At 41.6% G+C, this 15,597-nt stretch overlaps 1 protein-coding gene across 1 annotated transcript in view; it reads right to left on the bottom strand.

The window, feature by feature from the left end:
* The window catches only part of MARCH10 (membrane associated ring-CH-type finger 10), a 104,849-nt gene extending 95,387 nt beyond the window's left edge, over positions 1-9,462 (bottom strand). Inside the window, exons 1-2 of the mRNA XM_015831511.1 lie at positions 9,282-9,462; positions 2,190-2,274 (exon numbers count right to left, since the gene is read on the bottom strand). The gene's annotated coding sequence lies outside the window, so the exon portion shown is untranslated. The remainder of the gene's footprint in view (positions 1-2,189; positions 2,275-9,281) is intronic.
* Positions 9,463-15,597: the final 6,135 nt, after the last annotated feature.

Genomic DNA, 15,597 nt, shown 5'->3' with positions numbered 1-15,597 from the left:
CCTTCCGCCGCGCCCTTAAGACCTGGTTGTTTCAGCGGGCAGGACTGGCCTAGGGGTATTTTAAATTGGTTTTAGCCAAATTTTAGTAGAAACGGCCGATTTAAATATTTATTTTTAATGATTTTTTAAAGCTTTGTATTGTATTGTATTAAACTGTTTTTAACTGGCTGTAAGCCGCCCTGAGTCCTACGGGAGAAGGACGGGGTATAAATATAATAAAATGAAAAAAATGAAAAATGAAAAAAAAAAAACCTATTAAATAATACCCCAGATAAACAAGAACCAGCACCAGATAAACAAAAACAATCAAGAAAGAAACAATACCCCACTCCAAAAGCAAGTAAGGAACAAACTATACCCCAATTGAGGTTGGTAAGACAAGCTACTACATATAAACAACTAACAAACTGCATTTCCCCATGGACTTAAAATGCTACCTAGTCTGATAATGAATTTCCTTGTGACGAGAAGCAAACTCAGAGAACATCAAAAACCCAGGAGCGACTAAACATAAAAGTAAACTGAATGTAGTGAGAATATTTAGTTTAATATGTCTAATAAATCTAGAAGAGATAAGGTCAGTAATTAATGAATACTGGATAAATAGAGCTACAAAACATATATGAGCAATACAGAAGAAATATACTGAAAAAGTTTAATCATATAGACAGACTGAATGACGATTGACTTGCAAAACAAATGTCTGAAAAACCAGTGAATGGATCTAGAATTAGGGGAAGACCAAAAATATTGTGCTTGGATGGAGTTAACATTTTCAAATGTAGAGAAGCAACAAGGAAAAACATTCAGTAATTGCAATGTATGAAGCAGTGTTGCACTTATTGAAAGAAGAAAACAATAAGCAATACTGATTGTTTGAAAAGGTATTGTTTGAAGCATCTAGATTGCTTGATTATTCTGTTATATATTACTGCATTCCTAGATGTTCTAGGATTAAAGGCAATGAATGATTGCCAAGAAAATCATTCAGAATTTTAAATTTAAACCTATGCTAAAATGATAACGATAAGAAAATCAGAACAACTTTATTCACTGACCTCTTTAATCAATAGTTTAATTATTATCTGGGCAGGGTAACCTGGATCAGCTAAGAATACTGATATTCAGGATTGTCTGATTCAATTTGAGGATTGAATCCATAGCTTTGGAAGCAATTCAGTCTGCAAAAGTGTCTGTTTAATCTGACTCAGACCCCAAAGTTGGAAACAGCATCTGAATTACCATAGTATATAACATGCCATTTCTCCCTTTTTTCTACCACAGTGTTTCTATTTGCTGTGGAGAATAGTAGACTGGAATAAAGTAGACTGATATATGTAATCTTCAATTTACGACCACAATGGAGCCCAAAATTTCTGTTGCTAAGTTAAACATTTGTTAAGTGAATTTTGCTCCATTTTACGACTTTTTCCTTGCCACAGTTGTTAAGTGAATCACTGCAGTTGGTAAATTTGTAACATGGTTGTTAAGTGAAATTAGTTTCCCCATTGACTTTGATTGTCAGGTCACAAAAGGGGATCACGTGATCCCTGGACACTGCAACTGTCATAAATATGAGTTGGTTGCCAAGCATCTGAATTTTGATCATGTGACCATAGAGATGCTGGAAAGGTTGTGTGAAAAATGGCCATGTCAATTTTTTCAGTGATGTTGTAACTCTGAATGGTCACTAAATGAATTATTGTAAGTCAAGGACTACCTGTACTTTTCAGAAAGAAATCTGATCATCCATTCTACCTCAGGTAAATGGCAGTCTGATATTAGTTATGTAGGTCCAGTGCTAAAATAGTTTTTTTCTGAACCTATAGTACAGTCCTGATTAAGCAGCAAATATATGTGATCTCTTGTTTCTAGAACTGTTATAGAGATTCTTTCATAATGCAATGCTCTACTAATTTTCTGTATTTTTCTATTAATCACTATCATATGTGAAACTCAAAGTAAATATCTTCAGGCATCCTTTTTATCAAAATTAAAGGGATTCAACATATAATTCACTTTGAATTCAAATGGCATAGTGAGTTGAAACTTTGGATGCAATGCTGCATGCAAACTGTTATAACTGTTATCATATAAGCTCTATTTAACATCTTCTCTGCAGCAAGGGTACTGATAGTTTCAATTTGCTTTTCTATGTTAGTAGTTCTATTAATTCTAAATGATCTTACGTTCAGGATCACTGCAGCTTTTGTTGCCCTCTCATTGCTGTGCTCTGTTGTGCAGAATTGATCCCCTAGAGGCAGGCTTGCCACTCTATGTAAAATAGAAGGAAAGGGAGAAGGGAAAAGGAAAGGTAATCAGAGAGGAGAGGAAAGGACATGAGAAAAATGGAAGATTATATTATAGAGAAGGCAGAGAGAAACTCAGTTGCAACTAAATACATTGGTTCTTTGAAGTCCAAACATTCTGTTTCCCAGGCATATGTAATGACCTAACAATATACTAGAACTATGATACGTCATAGGTGAGCCTATTTGCCCTAACACAGAGATGTGCAACTATTTTTATCTGGCATGGTTATATTTTTCCCTAAACAGGTTTTGTCTTTGAGAGATTCAGAGTGTATGCTCCAAAGACACTACAATTTCATTGAATCAGCAAAAATTAGTTTTGCTCAGTAGGAAGAGGAGCATCACTATTAAAATAAAAATTGATAGGTGAAATCTCACATTTTTGTCTTTAATGTCCCTCCTTACAAAATAAAAAATCATAATCTTATAATCCAACCATTCTGTCTCTAAATTTTAATTGTATAACTTTTGTAGTATTCTGGAAATCTAGAGACTATGATTTGCCAATCCTACTCATAAAAGATACTTCTATTCAGGCATACTGAACTCAGTAAGAAATAATTCTGAATGTGTATACAAGTTGAATAAGTGGATTGAGGCTTGTTTTTTTTTGGGGGGGGGCTTTAAGTCAGTCTTGATTCCTGATGACTGCCTAGGCAAATTCCTACAGCTTTCTTGGCTACATATCAAACCTAAATACTCAATAACGAAAGGATGTTTGTTAATTAAGCTTTTGTTTTCATACTGATAACTTAATCTCTTTCACTGAAAGCATTTTCATGAATAATATTAATAAAATGTTGATGTTGACTGTATGTGTATTGACACATTGTGATTGGGTTCATATGTATGAAATCATGGCTTGTTTAACAATGGTTTATTGAATACAAACATTATACTTAGTTTATACAACATATAATTGATAAACTATAATTTATAAATCAGAATAGTGGTTCACATAACATGATAAGCCAAAGCTAATATGTAGCTAATGTGTGAATCAAGCTTACAGGTTTTTAAATAAATCATCTATTGGCAAGTTGCAAGTACATTGCTTAAAAATAGAATTCCAGATAAACAGAGATTCAGAAGAAAATAGATGTTCAATGCAGACATCAACACATTTATTTATTTGTAAAATGTATTGGCAACCCATCTTGCCACAGGGTAATTCTGAGTGGCTTACCATCTTAAAAAGAAAAAAACTATACAAACCTAAAAAACATAAATAAAATACTGTAAAGATCCAATTACTGACCCCCAATTAAAAGATGGGGAGGGAGTAATCTGTCAGTCACCTCCCATGTGAAACCCCTCCATTGGAGTCTCAAGCCAACTGGCAGGGCTAAGTCTTTAAGCTCTTGCGGAAGGTCAGGAGGGTTGGAGCCAACCTCACTCCAGGGGGCAAGATGTTTCAAAGGGCAGAGAAGGCTTTTGTCCTAGACCAGGGATAGGCAACCTTGGCTCTTTTATGACTCGTGGACTTCAACTCCCAGAATTCCTGAGCTGACTGGCTCAGGAATTCTGGGAGTTGAAGTCCACGAGTCATAAAAGAGCCAAGGTTGCCTACCCCTGACCTAGACTCCACCAACTAGAATACTTTGATTGATGGAGTCCGCAGAATACCTCCTCTGCTAGCATGGGTAGGGCAAGCCAATCTTAGTGGGTCAAGTAGCCTGGACCCATGCCATGAAGGGCTTTAAACATGATTACCAACACCTGGAATTGCACCACGAAGCAAACTGACAGCCAATGAAGCTCATGGAGCAATGGCATAAATAGGTCACCCTTGGACCTCAAGAACTGCCTGTGCCACCACATTTGCACCAGCTGTAGCTTCCGAATGCTCTTCAATGGTAGCTGCATAGAGAGCACATTGCAACAGTCCATCCACAAGATGACCAGAGCTTGAATGACTGAGCACAGCGACTTCTAGTCTAGGAGAGGCCGCAACTGGCACACAACTCAAAGTTGCACAAAGGCTTTCTTAGCTATGACTTCTACCCGCTCCTCAAGCAGGAGTCGTGAATTCAGGAGAACCCCTATGTTACCGATGGGATCTGTCTGGGGTAGTGTCACTCCACTGAGAACTAAAGATGATAAAGTTCCAAATCATGGGCTCCATGCACCCAAACCCATTCGGTCTTGCCAGGGTTCATGCAAAGCCTGTTGTCTCCCATCCAAGACCCCACACCTCCAGGAACCACAAAAAAGCAGCAACAGCATCACTTGGGTCACCAGGGGTGAAAATATAGAGTTGGGCATCACAGCGTACTGCAGATACTTCAAACCATGGTGATTGATGACCTCACCCAGCAGTTTCATGTAGATGTTAAAAAGGAGTGGAGAAAGTACCGAGTCCTGTGGCATGTCACAAGATAGTGGTTGAGGGCTGAATCTCTCACTCCCTATTAAAAGTGATTGGGACCAGCCTTGGAGAAAGGAGTTGAACTAGAGCAAAACTGTGTCACCCAGACTCAGACCCAGTAACCAACCCAAAAGGATACCATGGTCAATGGTATCAAAGGCTGCTGAGAGGTAAAAGAGAGTGAGGATGGTTGAACTACCTTCATCTCACCCTCATCAGAAATCAACAAGTGCAACCAATACCATTTCTGTCCTGTTATCAGGCCTGAATCCTGACTGAAAGAGGTCCAGATAATCCATCTCATCTCTTAAGCTGCCAGGCAACCATATTTTCCACCACCTTCCCTAAAAAGGGAAGATTGGAAACAGGATTAACATTGCCCAAGCAGGTGAGATCAAGTGATATTTTTAAAGAGGGAGTAAACCAGGGCCTGCTTAAAAGGGCCTTAGAATATCCCCTCCTGTAATGATATATTAATCACTGCCTGAACCCACCTGCTAGTCACGGTCCCGGAGGCTTTCACCATTCAGAAGGGACAAAGATTTAACTGACAGATGGTGGTGCTAACAGTATCAAGGACCCTTTCCACTTCCTCAGGGTCAAACAATTCCCAGATAACTGTGCATGACCTTGTCCCAGGTATCTCATATGGAATTGCTCCATAACTGAGAACAAATCCAAGTGAGTTTGTCAGTTGTTGAACAAATTCCTCTCCATGGCCCTAAAGATGATCACCCAAAAACCCCTGTCCCAGGAAAGAACAGTTGATCTGGAACAGGCCCACTGCATGACACTCTTGGCTCACTCTTCTTGGTCAAGTTGTTCATGGTGTGTGCGGGAGTGCAAAATGTGTGGGTCAGAGGGATGCCCACTTCCTCTCCCTGCGAGGAGACCCAGCTTTGTAACCAAAGCATCCTCCAGCAATAGAATGGGAGACCACCAGGAGAGATCAGGAGGAGGGGACAAGAGGATGGTGAAAGAGCAGCAGGGCTGCTCATGGCCAAGTGCTAAGAAAGGACTTCCCTCAGACCCCCCCCCTCTCATTCTAATCTCCTTCCTTCCTTCCTTCCTTCCTTCCTTCTTCCTTCCTTTCCTCCTTTTCTTCTTTTTCTTTCCCTCTTCATTCTCCTTTCCTTCTTCTTCCTTCCCCTCTTTCCTTCTTTTTGTTTGTCTTTCCCTTTCTCCTTTCCTGTCCCTTCTTGGATGTTCAAATGCAAAAGGGGAAACATTTCTCAATGCCTCCTTGCCTTGTGATCAAATGTCACTTTTGCTAGTAATCTGTGGCCACTTAAAAGACTGAGAACAAACCAGACTCAGTTTATCCCATGCTTGCATTTAGTGGGGGCATCCACAGACACAGGTACAGCAAAACTGTCAAAATGGGGCTGTGATAGTTGATCAGAGCTCCTCCGTTTTTTTATGTGCAACAGCTTTAGCATTTAGGAACAGAGGTAGCTTAGTTGCTTTTCTGTTAATACATAATCCTTAAAAGGGCTCTCCTGTAGGGACCCTGCCATGATCTAATTCAGACTGGAAATATAGTAAAGGAAAATATTTTCAACCACTCTGCTTTGGCCTGTTTTCCCCACTGGAAATGGATGTTTGCAACATACAAGGAGGGGATACTTTCCTAAGAGTTCACAATTCAAGAATACCAGTGTTAATTTGGATTTCCAATAAAGTCCTGTCTGTGACAAAAGAGAGCACAAAATAGCTTTCTCCTTTGAGCCCAAGTCTCAATGGATCCAGGATTGAAGCAGAACTGCGTGAACTGGGCATCTCCAACCAAGTTGCCTCTCCTTCCTTCCTTCCTTCCTTCCTTCCTTCCTTCCTTCCTTCCTTCCTTCCTTCCTTCCTCTGTTCCTTCCTCCATTCCTCCCTCCCTCCCTTCCTTCCTTCCTTGGTTCCTCCCTCCCTCTCTCCCTTCCTCCCTCTCTTTTTTCCCTCCCTCCCTCTCTCCCACCCTTCCTTCCTCCGTTCCTTCCTTTCTCCCTCCCCTTTCCCTCCCTCTCACCCTCCCTTCCTCCCTCCCTCCCTCCCTTCCTTCCTTCCTTCTTTCCTCCCTCCCTCTCTCGTACCTTCCTTCCTTACTTCCTTCCTTACTTCCTTACTTCCTTCCCCTTCTCATCTCTTTCCTTCCTCCGTGCTCAGGAAAGGGTGATGGGAGGGGGAGAGATTGCCAGCGTTGCCAGTGTCCATGCTGCTGCTGGTCGTCGCTATCCCACGCAGGTGGGCGGGGTCGGTCCTGGTGAAAGGGAAGCCTTGTGGCTGCGAGGCTAGGTCAGCGAGTGAGCCATAGAGGTACTGGTAGAAGGAGGGGATGGCGCTGATCTACAACCTGGTTGCATCCATCAAAGCCAGAACACGCTCAGCCTTAGATCCATGGGGCAGCCCTGGAACCAGCGAGGAGCTGCCCCACAGCCTCTGCTCCGCCCCCTGGTTGTGCGCATAGGAGACAACCAGTGATAGCATCGTGGATGAATTCAGCCTGCAGGGCAAGACAGCCAGCAGGATCGCCCAACTCCGCCTGTTTGCCGCCTCTTGCACACACACCTAAAGGGCGGGGCAGGGGCACCCATTGCTGGTTCGAGGGCTGCCCCATGGATCTAAGGCTGAGCATGTTCTGGCTTTGATGGACGCAACCAGGTTGTAGATCAGTGCCTGGTCGGCCTGGGCTGGGCCGAGGTGCCGATGGCCAATCCTTCGCTGTTTCCAGAGTAGATCCCCGGAACCAAATGGCAGGCCGGATCCGGTCCATGGGCCTTGTGTTTGACATGTCTGCTCTAGACGTCCCTAGATTCCAGGCCATTACCAAGGCTTTGGCAGGGCCGTACAGCAACACCTTCAGGATATCCCCCAATTGCTCTGGAACATATTAGGGTCCATCAGTTGGCATAAGAGCATGTCAGGGACACCAGGACATGATCTGACTATGATAAGGAGGATAATCTTAAATCCTCCACCAGGCCATGTTGCCATTGCTCTGACAAGAAAATCAGATCTGGTCTGTGATCACTATCCTGAGTCGAACTCATGATGATTTGCTGCCATGATGATCATGAATTCCTGGACCACTTCCAAGACTGAACCCAAGGATTGAAGTCTCCCAGAACCACAAATGTGGGAAACTCCTCTGCCAGCCCTGAGACAGCCTTTAGCAGTTCAGGCCTGAAAGTTGTCACACAGCAGGAAGGCTTGTATACTAGGAATAATCCTAACTGATTCTGTAAACTCAGCTTCAGAAACAGAGTTTCACAATCAGAAACTTGCAGAGCAAGGTCTCTGAAGGCCAAGAGAGACTCTCTTTGGATTTTGCCAAATCCAAAATCAGCTGGATATATCTTCAAATGTGCCGCTCCCCTTTCCAGAGACAATCAGGTCTCAATGATGCATGCCAAGTCAGCTCGCTTCTCCTCAAAACCTCAATATATGATTTATTTCCAGACATCTTCTACTTCAGCTCAATAGCTATGTATAAAAACGTTCCAAAACATTTTATAGAAACATGATTTAAAATCCCTGGTCACTTTAGGGTGAAGAAAGTGATGGAGTAACTGCCAGTAATATATAATATACTGCCAGGATTAGAAGAGTCTCTTCTGCTGTCTAAGAGGGAGACCTAAATAAATGGGGAAATCTTGACCATATTGTCCATATTGACAAGATGGATATCTTTGTATTGTGAAAAAGATAAAGTGATAACTTAATTTTTTTAAGTTGTGATTTGTGAATGAAAACTGAATTCTTTTAGCTAAATGAAAGTAGATTTCCGTTTTTATCTATGGGTCAGCAATCCATAGATAAATTAATTTGTACTTTACTAAACAAAATAACCAAATGGAATAACTGTAATCTGTATTATTAGATTAAATCTACATAGATCATGTAGATCTTCCTTGGCCTTTTGTATTATCTAGCCTGATGTCATATTCAGGTAGATTCTATTATGACACTTTGGATAGTCCTAATAAAAAGATCCAAGTTGATGGGATGTTTAAAGCCTGGACCAAGCTAGAAACTGGTATCAGCCCTAGGAAGATAGTGGCAAACCACTTTTAAAAATGATGCCAAGAATACAGGGACTTACCTGATTGATTCCCCAAAATCAAAACTGACTGAAGGCACAACACAAAATGAAACAGGTTAACTGTCTAATCATAGATTGCGATTTTTTTCCCCTGGCAGGCCCATCAGGTGATATTTTGAAGTGGCTGCAGTTCCCTTAATATAGATACATATATTACAGAGAAGGTAACAAGTGCCAAAATGTCTATGTTTTCTTCATAGACATTTAGTGAACGTCAAATTTTAACTGGGTTATAGCTACCCATGCGCGTCTGTCTTTAAGTCTCCTATTGTGAAATGAAATCGTAAGAATTCCCCCATTATACTGGGAACGGAATGTAGGGAAAAAAGAGATGTGCTTCACAAGCGAGACATAAATATATAAAAACCGCCGCGACCATCTCCAGAAATGGAATTTCGCCCATAATAAACAAACCGTATGTGTAAAAGTAAATCTCACAATCAAAAAAGGAGGGGGGCATACAACCTTTTCGCATTTAAACAAGCGGAGCTGAGAACGCCAAGAAATTTCTCACCTTCCTATTTTTGGTCTGCCTGCCTCAGGCGCGTTCGCGCTTTCTTTCTCTCCAAGCCGTCGAGTAGCGTCTAATTCGTTTCCGTAGCAACCCCATAGTTCCGGTTTAGGGATAGAGAAAAACGAACGAGCGTGCGCACTATGCCATGATGGTAAAACACCATAGAGATAGGAAATGATAGATAATCTTGAATGAACAAAAAAAAAGCAGCTAGTTTTTCCTTAGGGAAGCCATCTTTAATTCGCCTCGCAGACAAAATGTTTGATTTTCTTGAAAGAAAATATCAGCTAGGAAATTATTTCACTGGTTACTGTGAATTAGTTTTTTTAAGTTTAAAATGAGCCAATAAATATTCATATCAATAAAGGAGAATATTTGTAGCTCAGGGTTCAAATGGTGCTGTTTTCTTGCAGACATTTCATTACTCTAACGAGGTAGCATCATCAGCACTAATAAGAATTGCAGTTTGCTGTTCGCATTCATATTTTTCGTAGAGGCGATTGTACGCGCTCCTGCTGTAATTGAGATCGGTTGTGACAGCAGTGCTGGATTTCTTCAATTATTATCACTGTATAGAAGGTGTCCATGAGTCTCATTTACTGAATGTCTGAGTCAACAAGCATTCTAGACCAACCGAAGAGAGGGCGCCAAAGACGCTCGGAAGTGGCGCTTGAGGCGTGTCACCCGCGCCTCGTAGGGAAGAGGGCGGGGCCGAGGCTTATTTAACTGTCCGCAGTTCACGCGTTGTGCAGTTGTTGTCTTCGTCATCGGTTGGTCTCGTCATCATGCGCAAAACAGGCCCCCTCCCCCGCCTACCCATCCGCGGAGCGGGTGACAGTGGAGGCGATCCTTTGGGTGCATGTTTGTACTTGTCAGCCGTAAATTGATCAGCATTTGTGTAGGAAGACATAAATGCCTTAGTTTAAAATATATATATAGTGCGAAGGCGAAAGACAACCCAAGGTCTCTTACAGAAATACCGTGTAGTTTTACCTTGGTATTATACCCTGCAGGTGATTGATGTGCATGTACACAAATGTCTACTCTAGAAGCAGACATTCACGAACGATCCAAAGGTAGAAAACTGGCCAGGGTATTTCCTTCAGTGAAGAAATGAACAGAGTGAAAATTTGAATTTCCTGCCTTCTAAATTATTATTGATATTTGTAGAGATCAACTGGCTTGCCAACTGCCAAGTTTTAATACCAAATTTGTCCATTGCATAGATATATTAATGAACATAGTACAAATAAGAATCAAAGCATCTTTCTTTTCAATTCCACATTCTATTTATTCTATTCAAAATGAGAATTTATTTAGCACATGCCATATCATACACGGACTGGCAATATATATTAACATTTCATCTAGATTAGTAAAACACAATAAAATATAAATGTTAAAAAGATCTATGTTCAAATACCAATGTCTAGACTCTAGGCCATCTAACAACTGAAGTGCAGCATTGTTTATATTTTTAAAAATCAGATACTGGACTGGTTTATGCCCTTAGTTTACAGCCAATCATGATGTGATCTACAGTTTGACGTGGACCCCGCATTCACACTGAGGGGAGGATATGATGCCCCATTTATACAAAGAGTCCCAGCAGACGCTGTGTGAGATGTCAATCCTGTTGAAGATGGTCCATTACTGACATGGTAGTTCAAAAGCCTGGTATCTTTTTTGTGGTAAGGTAGGAGGACATGGGTCATGGAGTGAAATGTGAAACTTAAATGTGTGTATTACAGTTATAAGACAAGACATGAGTTATAAAGCAGAACATGAGTTCTAAATATGTGTATTAGAAGGAGAACAAAAGGAAGTGGAAAGATGTCAAGCCCCAGGTTCAATTGGTGGTCGCACAAAGATGTCAGAATTGCTGCTCGGCTACAGCTAACCACATAGGCCTTTATGTCTCATCTATAGCTAACCACAAATATGTTACAGGAAGTTTAGACGCTATAGCTAGAGAGCTTCACAGTTTAGGCAGGATATGGGGAGGGGGCTGCAAGGATGCTGTATGGGGGCTGTGATTCGAAGCAACCAATTAATGCTATCAGTTACATTTCCGTGTTTTGCTGTTTCTGACGAGAATATATAAACTTGTGCTTTGTTATGAGAAGCTGTTCAGATGTGACTACAAATATAGTGCTCTGAACCTTTTGCGCAAAATAAACCAACTTCTTTTGATTCCGTGGTCTGAGTCCTGTGATTTTCTGCAATAGTGGGGTCATACATATGTCTTCCTATGTCTGGGTGTTCAGCGACCAATTTGGCTTTCCATTGGGAATCTATGTTAAAGTTGTTGGGCAGATGTTGTGCAAATGCCAGGAGGGCTTGTTGGATTTGAGTCTTCCTGCTGATAAATGAGGAAGGTCAGTATGCACCGGTAGGAGTGAGTTGTTCATAATTTTTCTGTATTCTCTCACTAGTACATCTTGCCTTCATAAAGCTGGCGGTGCTATATTGCTCATAACAGGAAGCCAGCAAGTCAGAATTGTTTTAAAACATCCATGTATCATTCTCACAGTGTTGTTGAGTCTAGCATCTTAACTTCCTAGTATAGCAGTTGTTAAGCCATACAGGTCATAGTTTTCTGTTGCAGAGTAAACTCTAGCATGATGACCTGAGAGTGGCAGCTGAGGCTCATTTAGTTATACATAATTTCTGGAATATGTTGTTCGTAGTACTGATTTTTGCCACTGTATTCTTTAGATATATCTTGTAATAGAATGTATGGTCCAATGTTACTCCAAGGTACTTTTTATGGGGATCACAGGGGAGTAGATCATGAGTGGGGAACTATGGTCCTTTTATGACTTGTGGACTTCAATTCCCAGAATTCCTAAGCCAGCCATATTGAGGAATTCTGAGTTGAAGTCCACAAGTCATAGTTCTCCACCTGTGAAGTAGACCTGGGGGGGGGGGTGTCATATGCTAGTTCATTGTTAAGGTGGAAGCAAGTAGTTAACATTTTGCTGGTGCTAGGAGTGAGCCTCCAGTCAGTGAAGATTTTTCCCAAGATTTTAAGGTCTTTGGATAGGACGCTGTCAGCTACCTCCATGTGTTTTTCTTGTACTGTTATGGCCATATCAGCATGTCCAAATTTGTGTCTCTCTGTCACCAGCATTGTATAATATAAGTTGAATAGTATAAGTGCCATTACAGAACTGGGGGATGGAGTTGTTTAATCTTCTTATATTATTTTTGTTGTTCCCATTATTATCTAAAAGGATCTATCACTCAGCATGTTAGCAATTAGTCAGTAGAGATTTTTGCAGGGGATAATATGTTGGAGCTTTGGAGAGAGATACAATTCAAGAGGCTATTTGGTCAGGAGTTATATTGGATATTTGTTGTGAGGGCTGTCTAGCTCCATCCAGTTTCCTTAGTTCCTGCTGGATTTGCTGGAATGTAGTAATTCTGTGTCTTGTTCCCACTTCTTACATCAAGCTATATTTCTGGATTGCTGCTCTGTAATAAAGTCTTGTAGAGTCTCTCCTTTCTCCAAATGAGAAATAATATGGGTAAAAACAACAGACAACAATTTCTTTGTTTCAAATGTTAAAAATAGACTGTAGGTTTTTTGCTTAATGCCTTGTTCGTGTTTAATGCAATGTAATGTGGTGAATGTATTTCTCTTTTAAACCCTGCAAGTCAGCCAGAAATTTCTCAATATAGCTTAGAAAGCCTTTCAACTTTAACAAGACTTTCAATTTTCAGCAATTTAGTTCCAACTTTTATTCTAATTCATTTCTCATTATATATTCTGATGTTTCATATATTCAATGCAGTTTTGTTGTTAGTAATATTTTCTATGCCCTCTACAGCAGGGCTTTTCAAGCAGTGGTATGGGTACCACCTGTGGTACATTGGTACCTGGCAGGTGGTATGCGACCATCCTAGAAAAGTGGTAGTGGGGGAGGGGAATGAGCTGAACCAGTGGCAGCACCACACAAGCCTGTGTAAGAGATGGCTGGAGCTGCAGGGCTGTCAGGGTTCAGCGGAAGCACCAGGATCAGTGCCGCTTTCCAGCTGATAGGCGCTTCTTTGGGGCTGTCAGGGCTCAGTGGAAGTGCCAGGATAAGCGCCAGGCTCCAGCTGGAGCTCGGCACTGATCCTGGTGCTTCTGCTGAGCCCTGAAGAAGCACCAATCAGCTGGAAAGCAGCACTGATCCTGGCATTTCTGCTGAGCACAGAAGAAGCGCCGATCAGCTGGAATGTTGCAGCATCTCCAGGGTCTTGTGATTTACATTCAGATGCTTGGCAAATTATTCATATTTATGATGGTCAGTGTCCCAGGGTCATGTAAAGTGACCAAAACCTGCTGCAACCACCCAGCAGACGGGGGGAATAAAAACCAAACACCTCCCCACCCCACCCCCGCTGCCAATCCTCAACAGAAATGCTCACAACAATGGAAACTTCGGACAGGAGGAAGAGCTCTGCTGGGTGGGCAGGCAGGTGTCTTGCTTGGCTGTGGCTTGGGGGGCACTTTTTTCAGTGCCATTGTAACTTCGAAGAGTCACTAAGCGAACTGTTGTAAGTCGAGGACTACCTGTACTTTATTACTTTTTTCCTTTTTTGGGGGGGGTCATCAAGTTTTTGACACCTTGCTAGGCGACTGGTGGTACTCGGATATTGCCAGATCCTAAAAGTGGTACAATGGGTGAAAAGGTTAAAAAGCCCTGCTCTACAGGTATACGGTCTGTTTGATTTTTGGCTTATCCGTCTAACAGTGTTGTATAGAATACTTTGAATCTTTCCATTATTACTAAAATAAATTTGGCTGACAAAAGATTAATAATTTTTAAAAATTCACAAATCTCATTCTTCCCATATATCTGTTATAATTCTTCAAAAATCATAATTTATGAAATTTATGCTCCACATGGGTTTTGGGTTGGAAAGAGTCAATAACCTATAACAGTGTTTTAGTTCTAAAATAAACTTATGAGCTATCTCTGATTCCCTGAAACATCCCATTGTTGTTTACAATAGCTTTATTTATGAAGGGAATATAATTATTAATACAAATTCTGTAATGGGAGATTCTCAAAAAGAGCAGGAAAACTTGTTGTAAGGCAGAAAAACATATTGCCAGATAGCAATGGATTAGGTGGTTGAAAAACATGTGACTAAAGTGGGCCCATCAACTGGGTCCATGTAGGAGGGATGTAGCGTGTCATCGATACCAGGAGGTATTTAAGCTGTTGCCAATTTTGATTGTGTGTGGCTTCTTGATTTTGTTAATAGAAGTCCATCAGCTTTTGCAACGCTTTTGAATAAAAATTCTCTTTCAGTGACCTCCAAGCAGTGGTGAGATTCAGCCGGTTTGCACCGGTTCGGCAGAACCGATACCTAATGTATCTCCAATTCGGTGAACTGGTTGTTAAAATGGCACTTGAAAAAAAGTGGAGTCTATGTGTGCATCTGCCTCGCGCTTGCCCCGTGTCTGCCATGCTCTCCATGATGCACTGTAGTTGATGTGAGGCGGCTGGCCAGCCACAGAAGTGCCGTCGAAAACAGCGGAGTCTGTGTGCGCACCTGCTACATGCTCACCCTTCATGCCATGAGGATCGTTGTGCCATTCCACCACTCGCAGCAGGAGGCTGCGAGGCTCATTGTGCCTATTGCACACCGAGCCTCGCGGCCTTCTGCAGCAAGCAGCGATGCCGGCGGGATGAGCTTCGATGCGTCCTCATTTCTAGCCAGGTGATCGATTTAGTGAAGGCATGGGGGGAGGCGGGTGCTGCAGATTCCCCGTACATGAGAAGTTGGTGAAGGAGGAAGCAAGTGGCAGCCCCAGTGGCAAGAAGGGCCGCCGAAAAGAGCGGAGTCTGTCTGTGCGCCTGCCTTGCCTGAGTCAGCCCTGCTCTCCATGGCATACTACACCTGATCCGAGGCATGGAGAGCATGGCTGACGGGCGAGCTTATAGTAGGCGCACACAGACTCCGCTGTTTTCAGTGGTCCTTCTTGCCACTGGGGCTGCCGATTGCCTTCCTCCTCATGCATGAGAAGTTGGCGAAGGACGAACTAAAATACAAACCAAACAAAAAGAATTTATTTTACAAAAACAAGACAAAAAAATAAACAGAATATTTTAAAAATTTATTTTTTATTTATTTATTTATTTTTCATAATTTATATGCCGCCCTTCTCCCCACGGGACTCAGGGCGGCTCACAGCATATTAAAATAACACAATACAAACAACACACACAACATTTCCCCTATAAAAGCCAATTAAAACCGAATATTTGTAGCTGTGACATTATTAAAATCATTAAAAATTATCCCTATTTAAAATTCA

The sequence above is a fragment of the Protobothrops mucrosquamatus genome, unplaced genomic scaffold (genome assembly GCF_001527695.2).
Source record: "Protobothrops mucrosquamatus isolate PMUCROS unplaced genomic scaffold, P.Mucros_1.0 scaffold_257, whole genome shotgun sequence".
Lineage (NCBI taxonomy): Eukaryota > Metazoa > Chordata > Lepidosauria > Squamata > Viperidae > Protobothrops > Protobothrops mucrosquamatus.
The sequence above is the reverse complement of the archived record's forward strand: the minus strand, read 5'-3'. Positions and strand labels throughout refer to the sequence as shown.